Below are 13,950 nucleotides of genomic sequence, written 5' to 3'. Positions count from 1 at the left end.
CCTCCCTTTCCTCCTCCTGCTTGCCCTCCCCCCCTTACCTTCCCCTCCCCCTTTATTCCTGGGTCTCCGCTAGGCAGTCTGTGATGGCAAGCTGAAGACCAAGTGAGCTGGAGGGAGGAGGGAGCAGCTCTCTGGTGATTCGGCGAGCCACATGTGCCCCATGGGGGCTGGGAGGGAGACCCTAGTGATGGAGGGCTGCGGGCGGGTCCCCTCACCTGGACCCCAGGGTAGGGGCTGCAGGTGCGATGCAATGTGTCTTAGCAGGGTTATAGGTCTAGTTTGTACGTAGTTGTTTGCATGTTTTCTCTCCCTCGTCCTCCTCCCTTGCCCCTTCCCCTTTAAGATTGTGAGCTTCTTGAGGGCAGGGGCTGATCTTTGCTTTTCTTTTTATCCCTGGCGCTATACTTGTTGACCTAGCTAGGTTCGGGTTGGGTTGAGCTGCTAAGCAACTTTCTGATCCCGTTTTCGCCAGAGGTGTATCCAGAAAGGGTAGAATTTGGGGAACCAGCTCTGCAGGGTCTTAGAGCTGAAAGACTAGAGCTAGATTAAACCATCCATCTCTTGCCTCATTTGCAGAGAGAGGCAGGGAATTTAAGAAACATTGAGGGGTGAGACTCGTGGCTATTGGTTGAATGAGTTAGGAGCTTTTTTGCCGTTTTGTGTTGAAGAAAAGGTAATGAATTTATTTCTGGTATTTGAAGTTTTAGTGATAATTGAAAATGAAATGAAAGCAGAGCAATTTAGTAAAATTCCACCATCAGTTTTGATGAAAAGCAGTCCTTAAAATATCACAAAAGAACAACAAAGTTGCTGAGTTATGCATTTTTGCAAAAAATAGTGTCCTTATTTTAACTTAGCTCTCCCAAAACATGCATTGCATTTGTATTTTAAATATTGCTGAGATGCATTTGACTTTTCTTGCTTGAGATTGTGAAATGATTGGCAGAAAATGGCATAAAGTAAGGGTCAGCTTTCCACTTCTGCCCACCTTCCTATTCTCTTTCCTTGCTGGTTTCCTTTTTCCCTCCTCTCCCCCATCCCCTTTTAGTACACTCCTCAAGTGGAAAGAACAGATGTTTTAAATCTGTTTCTTCTTCTATTTCAGTGGTTCTCGATTTTTTATACTTCCCCTGAATCTTAGGCAGAAAACTGAATGAAAGGAATGACTGAACTAAATGCCTGTTGGATGTGTTCCAGCAAATTAAAGTGAACCGTTAACTTTCCTTTTGGAGGGAGGGGGTATTTACGGATTGAACAGTGGAACAATTGCTTTTATTGATAAATATGAATAAATAAGATAAACATAGTGCAACTTAAATCCTTGAAGAATTTTAGATGCTATGATTTAGTATTCTTCTTAAGAAAGACAATTATACTTATTAGAATGATACAGTTTCAAAATGTATAGAATTCCGGACTTAAAGTCAGGATTACCTGGATTTGAATCCTTCTGACATGTAACTTTCTAATTCATGTTCTTCATTTGTTAAAGGTAGTTAACATTTATCATGTCTACCTAACAGTATTGAGATTAAATGACAATTACGTGAAGTGCTTTGAAAACTATATAAATATTGTCATACTAGACAAAATAGTATTATTTTTTACCCCTTAAAAAGTCTATAAATCACTATCCTATTTTGGGAGATTGGAATAATTTGTTACATTAAACATCAGGGGAATAAATATAAGAAGGTTTTTTTTTAAACCTCAATTATTTAGCAATTGTTAACATTCAGCAGTATGGGTGTCTAATTTATCAGTAAGCTTCAATAGTGAAGAAAATGTTTCTATATACAGTGTTTAGTGACTTTGCAAATATGATGAAGCTAATTTTAGTAGAGCCAACAGGAATTCAAGGGTTATTAAGGCCTTAAGTAAATGTATTCTTTAAGGTTTTCTAGCATTGTGGAATGTCACTAGTCTTCCTTAATATTTGATTACTTACACTGTTTTTTTTTTTTTTTTTTGCGGGGCAATGGGGGTTAAGTGACTTGCCCAGGGTCACACAGCTAGTAAGTGTCAAGTGTCTGAGGCCGGATTCGAACTCAGGTACTCTGAATCCAGGGCCGGTGCTTTACTTACACTATCGAAGGCATTTTTATATGCCAAAGGACAGAGTTCCATTCTAACAAAATCCAGTGATATTTTAAAAGGAAATATAATTATGGCAGCTAGGTGGTGCAGTGGATTGATTGCTGGACCTGGAGTCAAGGAGACTCATCCTATTGAGTTCAAATGTGACCTCATTTACTAGCTGTGTGACCCTGGGCAAGTCACATAGCCCTGTTTCCCTCAGTTTTCTCATCTGTAAAATGAGCTAGAGAAGGAAATGGCAACCCATTTTAGTATCTTTGTCAAGAAAACCCCAAAGGGAGTCACAAAGAGTCAGATATGACTGAACAACACAATCATGACTCAGAGTTGCTTGTAGGTATAGATACACATCACTTTACCCAAAAAGCTGTATTCATCATAGAATTGCCATGATGCATTGTACAAAGTACTGGATTTGCAGTTAGAAGATTTGGGTTAAAATTCTAGCCCTGCCACTTATTCCAAATGTGACTTTTGGCAAATCATTTAATCTCTCCTGGCCTGAGTTTTGTCATCTGTAAAATGACATCTAAATGTAAAATGACTTAATGACATCTAAAGATTTTATGTTTCAAAATCTATGATTCGTATTTGACATTAGCTTCCTTGCTATAGTCTTTGTACAAGACACTACTCCTGATTGTGCATTTTTACTAGTTGCCTAGAATGCCTGAAATCTCCCACCTCATATCTGCCTCCTGGTTTCCCTGGCTTCCTTGAGATCTCAGCTAAAATCCTGCCTTTTGCGTTAGAAACCTTCCTAGGTTCTTTTTAAAGCTAGAAGATTATCTCCAACATATCGAGTATGTTTCATGTTTGTACTTAGTTATTTAAATCCTAGCTTCTTAAACTGTGGGTCATGACCCCATGTGTGGTCTTGTAACTGAATGTGGGGGTCGTGAAAAATTTGGCAACAGTAAAAGGTTATATGTATACCTATTTTACATACATACATACATATATATATATATGTGTATGTGTATATATATATATACACACACACACACACACACACACACACACACACACACACATATATATCTCCTGGGGTCACATAAAAATTTCCCTGGTGAAAAGGGGTCAAGAGCAGAAAAAATTTAAGAAGCCCTGAGTTTTTTCTCTCTCATTAAATTATAAGAGTTCCTTGAGAGTGGGCTGTTTTTGCCTCTCTTTGTATTTCCAGTGCTTATCAAAGTGTAGTGCTTAAAAATACTTATTAAAATACTCTCTAGGTGAGAATAAAGTTCTGGAAAGTATCTTAAGTCACCTAGTCTTAACTTTCTTATTTAAAGGTGAAGAATCTGAGGCCCAGAGAAGTCGTGATTGTCTAATTAATAATGACATAAAGTTATTGGTAATTGAGCTGAGATTTTTAACTTCTGCTGCCAAATCTGTTGCTTTTTCTACTATACCATATTGTATGTTTATTTTGCAAACTGCATCACATTCTTCCATTTCCACAGTCCCCAGTTTAATTTCAAGTCTCCCAGGCATTTTCCATATTTCCCAATATTTTTAATATGACATTTTCTAATTCTGCCCTAACATTCAAAACCCTTTGTATTGCCATTTTGGCTGTGATCCATTTTTTACTGTCTTTACTATGGATTGATTTCCCACCCCTCCCCCCACCCATAATATTATCTTGCCGAATAGATCATGTTTTGAAGGAGCTAATTAAAAATGTTCTGTACTAGTGTGAACTGTGACCCAACTCTCTACCACCCCTTTCCCCATTTCTCCCTAAGGGAACAGAGAACAAGCATTTAAGTGCCCACTATGTGGCAGGCACTGTGTTAAATGCTTTACAGATATATCATCTCATTTGAGTCTTATAACATTTGGGTAAGGTAAGTGCTATTATGATCCTCGTTTTCTAGCTGAGAAAACCAGAGTAAATTGCAATTAAGTGCCTTGCCCAGGTTACAGTTAATATGTATCTTTTGAGTACAGATTTGAACTGAGTCCTTTCTGACTCCAGGCCCTGTGTTCTATCTACTTTGCCACCAGTGCTTCTAGCCTGGGGCTGGTTGATTTGGGGGACCTGATCCCAAAGGGTCAATTTTCCTCTTTGACTTGTTTACTCCCATTAATCGAGGAAAATCTCCAAAATAAAGTTTAGGTATAGCTTGTGTCTGTTTCCCTACATATGGTAACAGTGAATGAAACAGTTTTTAGTCCTTTTTATTCATCCCCCCCCCAAAAAAAAAACCCAAAGTGCACAACAACTTCATAAAACATTTGGCTGGACCCATCTGCTCCTTTCAAAGAGGAAGTGAACTTGAGGCTGCTTTCTGGTTAGTTTCTTTCCCTCAGTGTCCTCCTGTACATTCTTCTTAAGATTGTTGCCACCCAGTGGTTTAGATTCCTCCTAGAGGATAAACTTATTTTGGGCATCATTGAGCAAACAAATCCAACAGTTCCTTATCAGAACTGCCTTGTCCAAGTAACTCACTGGTTTTGCTCTCTGTGTAGGACATTGTGCAGAAATTATATATATACACACACACACACGTATATAAATTTTTTAATATAAGTAACATACATGCATATATGAACTTATATAGATGCATATATACATGTATATATGTATGTATGAATGTATGTATATATATTTTCCATTCTCCAGGGACAACAATACATTGTGAAACCCCCAGGGTGTTAGCGTTTAGCAACATTTCCCTGATCTGTCTCAGGACTTGTGCAAAGATTTGTCCATTATAGCCCTGTATTTTGCTATACCTGCCAGGGCTTAGTTGCACTCCTAATCGAGGGATAGTCCTAAAGAATGAGAGTGGAAAAAATCTGAGCTGGTTCTCATGGCTTATGTCACTGGCCCTCAGCCAACGGGCAGGAAGCAGGCCTAGGCTCTGAAATCCTCATTTGATGTTATGAGTGTACATTCTAACATTCCATGAGTAGGTTCTCCTCAGTTGCCTCTGGTCAAATGTTCTTGCCTAATAATCTTAGCAGTTTGATTAAGGGAACTTTTTTTTTAATTCAATTTTGTTTTCAGTTCCAAATTCTCTCCGTTGCTGCTCCCCTATGCCCCAGTAGGCAAGAAAAACAAAGCCCATTACAAATATGTATAGTCATATACAGAATGATGTTTCTTAATCCTCAAAGAACTCACCTGTTGTTAATTTATAAGCAAATTAATCACTAGGTATTTAGAATTGTATGTGAATTAGTTTTATTTATTTATATTTTATATTGAGTTGTCCCTTTTAAAAGGATCTATCTGCAGAGGTATATAAAGAAAAGTAGTTTGGTATAGGGGAAAGACCTTTGGACATATGGAAGACTTGGGTTCAACTCCTAGTCTTACTAGCTATATGACCTTGGGCTAGTCACTTAACTTCTCTAGGCCTCAGTTTATTTATTAACATGGGGATAACTTTGTTTTGTACCCACTTCACAAACTGAATGAAAAACATTTATTAAGTGTCTCCTATGTGCCAAATTCTGTGTTACATAATAGGGATACAAATGTAAGACAATCTTTGCCCTTAAAAAGCTCACATTCTAATGTGGGGATACAATACTTAGAGCAGAGTGGTTGCTAGGGAAGCTTCAAGGTGAAAGGTAAAGGCTTCTCAGCCAATCAGAAAGAAGTAGCCCTAGGCTCTGAAACCCTGTCACCTTGTTGCTGATGTATATACATACATTCCATGCTTTGGTCTGAGGCTTCACAGGGATTTGTTCTGAGTCATAGGTCGGTCACATCTTTGCTAGTAGCAGTTGTAGTATTGATTTTATTAATGTTCCCAGAGCAAGAAGTGAATAGTAGGAACTTGGGTATAAGGGGGTGGGTGAAAGGAAGAAAACACGCATTTATTAAGCAATTATTATGTATCAGGCATCCTGCCAAGTGCTTTACAAATGTTCTCACATTAATCTTATGAGTTAGGCACTCTTATCATCCCTGTTTTATAGTTGAGGAAACTGAGTCAAGGCAGAGGTTAAGTGACTTGCCTAGGATCACACAGCTAGTAAGTGTTGCAGGTTGGATTTTTTTTTGCGGGGCAATGGGAGTTAAGTGACTTGCCCAGGGTCACAGAGCTAGTAAGTGTCAAGTGTCTGAGGCTGGATTTGAACTCAGGTCCTCCTGAATCCAGGGCAGGTGCTCTATCCACTGCGCCACCTAGCTGCCCTGCAGGTTGGATTTTTAACTCAGATCTTTCTACCCACAGTGCCACCCAGCTGGGAAAGGTTGATGATGTGCAGTAGCAGGGTGGATGTGAAGAGTCTAGTTTCTTGATTTTTAGATGGGTGAGGTATGAAGCATGTTTGGGACAGCTTAGATAGTTGAATTTGCAATCATCCTCCAACCAGGACAGGTCAGTTCCTGGACTGAGTTCCTTAATTGAGTGGATTAATTCGGATTGGGGATGGGGGATGGAGGGAGATGCTGGTCTGGAAGTTCTCTACATAGGGTTGCTGTTCAGGTGAAAGGAAGAGTATAGCAGTAGGTCAACAGGCAAGATGCATGGACAGGCTTTGGTTTCCTGGAGGATGGCTGGATGGGAAGTGGAGATCAAATGATTCAGAAATCAGAGCAATTTGTGTGTACCTTATATGTTATTTTAAATTTTCTACTATTCTTAGCTGATAATTGAAGTAAGGTTATTGATTGTAGATGCGGTTGTTTAGGACCTTTATTTATTTTTTGGTGAGGCAATTGGGGTTAAGTGACTTGACCAGGGTCACACAGCTAGTAAGTGTCAAGTGTCTGAGGCTGGATTTGAACTCAGGTCCTCCTGAATCCAGGGCTGGTGCTTTATCCACTGTGCCACCTAGCTGCCCCAGGACCTTTAATTTTTAATGTTGTTTCCTGCATATCATTTTTATATACACACACACACATATACACACATACATACATATATATATATATATATATAATAATTTGCTCAAAACTTTAGGAACTGAAATTGCTGTTCCTGGTGCTCACGTGGGTCATAATTGATTTTTCTTTTTCTTTCTTTTTTTTTTTTTTTGATGGGGCAATGAGGGTTAAGTGACTTGACCAGGGTCACACAGCTAGTAAGTGTCAAGTGTCTGAGGCCAGATTTGAACTCAGGTACTCCTGAATCCAGGGCCTGTGCTTTATCCACTGTGCCACCTAGCTGCCCCGGGTCATCATTGATTTTTAGAATTCACGACTGAGGACTAATAAATAACTACTTGTCAAAATTAGACACTCAAGTAATAGACTCTGTTCACGGAATGTTTATTTAAAGCCTAAACCAACAGGTGGGGCAGCTAGGTGGTGATTGTGAACTGAGCACTGGGCTTAGAGTCAGGAATATTCATCTTCCTGAATTCAAATTCAGCCTTAGATACTAACTAGTTGTGTCACCTTGGGCAAGTTACTTAACCCTGTTTGCCTCAGTTCCTCTTCTGTAAAATAAGCTGGAGAAGGAAATGGCAAACTACTCCATTATCCTTGCCAAGAAAACTCCAAATGGAATCATGAAGAGGTGGACACTGCTGAAATTACTAGACCCTACCCAGCTTCTTAAACTGTGGGTCATGACCTCATTTGAGGCCGTGTTAACTGAATGTGGGGGTCACGAAAAATTTGGCAGCAGTAGGTATTTTATATACCTATATATCTGTGGTCACATAAAATTTTCTCAGTTGAAAAGGGGTGAAAAAAGTTTAAGAAGCCTTGGGCTAGACAACAAAAACCAAAAGGCAGAGGTAATGTGGTGAAATAGAGAAGCCCTCGCTTGTCATTCCCTTATGACCTTGGTCAAGTTTCATAACCTTTCTCCACCTCAGTTTTGTCATTTGTAAAATGAGCAAAAATTACTTTCAAGCTATAAATATGATCTGTAATATAATTAAACAAATAACATTATTAATATTATCTCATCCTAATTAATCACAAGTTTCTTTTCATATAAGTGTTCTCTTTAGTTCTGCCCTCATCTAAATTACCTTTATACTCATGAACTAATGGAAGCTCATAAATTTTTCTGCTCTAAAGAATTGTACTGTCATGTTGCATTTCTCTGGTGTTTAGTAACATTAAGATTGTGTAATAACGCAAAAAAAAATAGGATTATAGATTTAGAGCTGGATAAGAAATTAGAGGCTATTTGGATCTCATTCTTTATTTTACAGATGAGGAAACTGAATGACAGAGAGGTTAAATCATTGCCCAGGGTCACACAGCTAGCAAATGTCTGCAGCAGGATTTAAACTCATTATCTTCCTGATGCCAAGTCTGGGACTATATCCACTCTTTCACTGACCTGCTTAATAGATAGAAAATAGAAGTATTCTTACACTCAGAGTATACTTGATCATATCTTGAAATGACTAAGCAGCCTATATTGATATGGGGAAGCAGATATGAGATCCGGTGCTCTTGTCCTTTATATGTGGTTTCAACTTCTTTATGAAAGTCCTGGTTGTTAGAAAATGAGTGCAATTTTCAAATAGATTATTTTGTTTCTTTTTGAATCTAGTTACCTAGTAAAACAATTAAGGTAGTGGCAAAGGTGAACTACTTATGTTTTTAAGCTAATTTCAGAGGGTTGGTCTTAGAGCTACCTGGTTTTTTATATCATAAATGTATCTTTTTATTCCAGTCTCAATCCAGGTTTGTATGCCTCCATTTCGTGCTATCTACTGATTTGCACACTAGTTTCTCTGGAACAAATCTGGAACTTATTTGATCTTTGGAATATCACATTGTTTTATAGCAGCATACTTTTTAGTCTTTTCAGGCTTCTGCAATATGGGGGTTGTGGCGATTAAAAATTTATGGGGTGCCCTGTCTATGTCCCAAGTTTTAGGGAATATAGCTAGGGTTTGTAACATTTTATTAAAGCATATTAAATATTATTAAAGAGAGAGCACATGGCTTCAAAAGATCAGGAGCCCTACATACCTAGGCTAGAGAGGGGAGCGGGAGCGCCCGTGAACCTTGGGAGAGTCTCCAGGGTTTTTAACTTGTCTCAGGTAGGGGTGGGTCACTCCACCTTGATCCAAGCTAATTGGCTGGTAACATTCAAGTCCATTGATTGACATGACTTGAGGGTGGTCTTAGGTTAGTTAACTTCCTTTAGTTAGGAAGGTCGATCTACATTTCCTTTGAAATTCTCCTGACTCTGGCCTGGCCCTGTGTGTGTGTGTGTGTGGGGGGGGTCTCTCAGTCCCCCAAACACCCTACTGTTAATCATTTTTTCACGGGGTTGTAGTACAAAGGGAGGAGGTACCAATGACTGCACATGAGAATATACAACGGGGAATAAAATAATACTTAGATTTAGGCTTTTTTTGGGGGGAGGGAGGAGAAAATAAAAAGAAATGGAATTGTTTGGCTACAAATAGATTTTTAAGTTTCTGTTGGACAGGACCATTCATTTTTATGTCCCTGCCACCCATCTGCCCAGCCAATGTTTAGAAGAATATTGTGTACAGAGGAGCTGTTCATTTAATATGAATCAATAAGATAAGGGACTGTGGAAACATGGCCTAATGGCTGGAAGAAAAGCTTCACTATTACTCCTGAGGTGAGAAAGAAAATCCAAGCTTATTCTCCTGCTATGAGTGAGTAGTTCTGATAGACTTTCATGGGTTCAGTTGTCCTCATAGCAGGAGAATAAATTTGGATTCTCTTTCTCACCTCAGGAGTAATAGTTGTCCTCCTTTTGCAAATGATTCCAAGATCGATATATCTAGTCTTTTTTGGGGGTGGTGGTGGTGAGACAATCAGGGTTAAGTGACTTGCCCAGGGTCATACAGCTAGTGAGTGTCAAATGTCTGAGGCCAGATTTGAACTCGGGTCCTCCTGACTCAGGAGTTGGTGCTGTATCTGTTGTGCCACCTAGCTGCACCTATATCTGGCCTTAATCAAAATTTTGGGCTGCATTAGGAGGGTCACACCTAGGAATAGGGAAGTGACTATTGCATTGTGATCTACCCATGTCATACTACACCTACCATTGTGGGTACTACAATGTAAGAAGAGTGTGGAGAGCATCCAGAGGAAGGAAATCTGTGTGGTGAAGGGATTTGAATTCATCACATTTGAGAATAGGTTGAAGGAATTGGGTATCTTTTAGCCTGAAGAAAAGATAACTAGAGGGTGGGGGTGAGAAATGATAGCTGAGTTCAAGGATGTGAAGAGATTACACTTATTCTGTTTAGCCCCACGGTTCAGAACCTGAATCTGTAGGTAGAACTTGTGAGAGGTCATTTCAAGGTTCCTGTTAGGAAGAGCTTCCCAAAAGAGCTGTTCAAAAGTTTCATGACCTCCCTTCAGAAGTGATAGGTTCCCACTCTGGGGAAGTCTTCAGGTAGAGGCTGGACAACCATTCCTTTCTGGCATTTGTTGGACTTAATGGCTACTACAGGCCTTTCCAACTCCAAAGTTGTATGATTCTGTGCCTAGATGGGTATAGTTTGCAATCTGTGGGCTTCCCAGAGTTATTGCAAGGGATCCCTGAAAATCCTTAAATAAACAAATGTGCTTTCTGTATTTTGGGATCAGACTCATTCATTAGTAAGAGGGTTCTGAAGAACCTTTCCCATCAGATCACATGTGAATATGGCAAGTATAATAAGTAAATATTCATATATATGTGTGTATAAATATATATCCTATACAAATTCTTTTTTATATATGTGCATATATATGTATATATGTATAGGTACACAATCCTAAAAATTTGGAAAACACTGATCTAGAGGATAAAATGCAGACTTCTTAGTCTGGCATTTAAATTCTTCTTTTCTTCCCTTTCACAAACCCTGTGTTCTGCAAAGTGAACTATTGGCTGTTTTCTGAAAATGCCTGGAATGTGTTCCTTCTGCATCTCCAAATTTCACAGTTGTCTAAAACCAAGGCTTGTCAAGTCAGGTAACAGTGAAACTTTCTCTGATTCCCTCTTCAATTTTCTTTATATTCTCCTTATTTGTGTACTTTTTATTTTACCTTGTGAAGGACTGTTTTTATTTGTATCTCTGTATTCCACTAACACAATGGGGCTTGATAAATATTTGTTGAATTATATTGTAGACTTCTTAAGGACAAGTATGAGACTCCTATGGCATTTGTTCATCACTGCTATCCTACTCCTTTAAAACAACTACATAAAAACCTCTTCCTTGGCTTCTATGATACATTTTTTTGATTCTTCTCCTGATTCTCTAATTTTTCTTTCTATTCATTTCTAAATTCAAGGCAGCAAAATGGAAAGATTGCTGGACTTGAGATCTGAAGATCTGAGTCTAAATCCTGGCTCTGCTACTTAGTAACTCTGTAACCTTGGGCAAATCACTTCACTTCAGTTTTCTCAACTGTAAAAAATGAGATTATGTTAGATGACCTTTGGGTTCCTTTGACTTCTAAATCTATGATCTTATGGGTCTGTAGTTATACCTGTAAAAAGCTTAGTCATTTTTCTCTCTCTACAATCTCTCCTTTGTTTAATTCAATTTGAGCTTCCTATTAGCGCTCTCTCTTTCTCTCTGTATGTGCATATATGTAAATAATGTCTCCATTTCTGATTTATCAATCTAATACCACCAGAACTGCCAACCATACATCTCTATTTGAGTATCCTACCCACAAAATAAAATTTAATATGTCTAGATTTGTAGTGCTGGAAGGAACCTTAGAGATCATCAAATACAATCTCATGTTACAGATGAAGAAATAAGGAAGAGAGATATGTATCTTTGTATCATTGGATATCTAGATATCTATCATATTTAGTGTAGTGACATGCAAAATCAAAGTATAACATGGTAGTAAAACAAACCTGTTGTTTCAATTGAAATTAAAGTAAACCGAGGCACAAAACTCTGAGCATGATCAATTTATTAGCAAAGTGTGAATTTGCTGATAAATAGGGTCTCAGTCTCCTCAGCAAGCTAAGACCCGGCTATCAGCTCATTTTTTTTTTTTTTTAAGGAGAAGAATCCAAAAAAAACCCTAGAAGGTAGCATCATAGATAGGGAAAACAATACAATTGGTTATAAAATAAGAAAGCATTTTAGGTATGGAAAATAGCCTAGTAGACAGAATGATAGAGGGGGCAATCTGCTGGTAAATATGGGGTAGGTCCAGTATTACTTGTGGATGGAGAGATGTTTGCCTTGTGAGAGAGATAGTGGCAGAAGTCATCTGAGTGGTATGAGGTAATGAGAGAAAAAGAAGAGGGAGCTGTCCTCTACATAGCTGACAGTGATATTCCAGAACCACAGGTATAGACCATGTCAATTCCCTGCTGAATAAATTTCTGTAGTGCCCTGCTATCTCTAGGATCAAATACAGCCTCCTCTATTGGGCATTTAAATTCTTCTACAACATGACTCCAAGCTACTATTTCAGCCTTATTATATGTTACTCCCCTACATATAAATGGAGGCATATGCAAATTGGCTTTCTTTCTCTTTCTCATACAAGCCACTCCTCTTCTTTTTCTGTGTTCTCTTCCCCTAAACCCACTTGTCCCCTTCACACTTCCCTATTTTCTGGCACCACCATTCTTTATGACCTTCTAGTCATCCAGATTCACAATGTTGGTATAATCTTTGATGCCTCACTCTTTCTCAACCTATGTATATGATGAGTTTCTTCTGCATCTCTCACATCTATTCTAGCGAAGTCCCTTACCATCTCTTGTCAAGAATTGCAATACCTTCTCCACTTTATCCTCCCTTAGATTCCAAATTGATATTTCTAAAATACCAATCTGACCATGTCATTCCTCATCCTGCACTTCAAAGTGCCCTACAATAAATACAGCTTCTATCTACCTTTGCAATCTTATTTCATGTTTATTCTCTTTTGTCAATTCTTTGTTACAGTCATATTGGCTTGCTAACTGTTGCATGAATCTCCCTTCCCTTGTTACCTTTTCATAAATGGTCCCCCAATTTTAGAATTCATTCTCTTCTCTCTTCCTTTTAGAATCTCTAATTTGATTTAAAGCATAGTTTGGGACAAGCTCCTGTGTAGTGCCTAGACTTCTCAATTATAGACACTTTTCCCCACCTATTTTGTTTCTTTTATTTATTGTTTGCATCGGTTAACTTGTGGAACTCTTGTATCCCCTCCTCAGTAGAATGTAAATTCCTTTATTTAGCAGACACCATTCTGTTTTCTGTCTTGGTATTCCTAATGTTTGCACACTTTTCTTTGGGAGTTGTGAGTAAATTGGGCCCATGATTTAATCTCCTCACATTTGACTGGCTGGGATGCAGGGTGAACAGCTCTTATCAAAGACAGCTACCCCTCTCTTTGCTATATAAAAGTAAACTGTGAAACAAGTTAAATATCTTTTTGAGAAGGGAGAAACAGTGACAGTGAGTGGCCTCTTTCACCAAGGAACAATTTGCATTGTTTTGAAACAGAAGACTATGGTAGAGGTAGAAATGCTTGCAAGAAGAATGAGGAAATAGGTTATGGACACTATTCCTGATCTCAGTTGCCTGTGATCCTGGAATCTTCTAGTTAGGCAGGATAAAGATTCCTTGGGTAGCAACAGCTTTGGGGTCTGCCTGCTGGATAATCTTCCCAAGTTCAACAGCTCATGAGGTGGAAAGCTTGAATGAGAAGGGTGGGCGGAAGAAAGAGAAAGGGGGAGGCGGAGGGGGACCCTTAATGAATGAATATCCTTGAAAAAGAGGATCATCAATATAGCTTCCGAGAAATTCCCTATCGAAAACAAAGTCATTGAGTTACTGAGACACTATAGGCCCAGTGTTTGAAGGAATGCCTATTATGACATCCCTGGCACTGCTGGATGATCTTTAAAGGAGGGCAACTCCTCATTTCTAGAAGCTGCCCCTTCCACTTGGAAAGCTCTGTTAAGACATTTTCCCTGA

The 13,950-nt window shown here is 38.8% G+C and overlaps 1 protein-coding gene across 3 annotated transcripts in view; it reads left to right on the top strand.

The window, feature by feature from the left end:
* The window catches only part of LOC122734358 (aspartyl/asparaginyl beta-hydroxylase-like), a 105,639-nt gene that overhangs the window by 626 nt on the left and 91,063 nt on the right, over positions 1 to 13,950 (top strand). The window lies entirely within an intron of this gene.

The sequence above is a fragment of the Dromiciops gliroides genome, chromosome 1, assembly GCF_019393635.1.
Source record: "Dromiciops gliroides isolate mDroGli1 chromosome 1, mDroGli1.pri, whole genome shotgun sequence".
Lineage (NCBI taxonomy): Eukaryota > Metazoa > Chordata > Mammalia > Microbiotheria > Microbiotheriidae > Dromiciops > Dromiciops gliroides.
The sequence above is the reverse complement of the archived record's forward strand: the minus strand, read 5'-3'. Positions and strand labels throughout refer to the sequence as shown.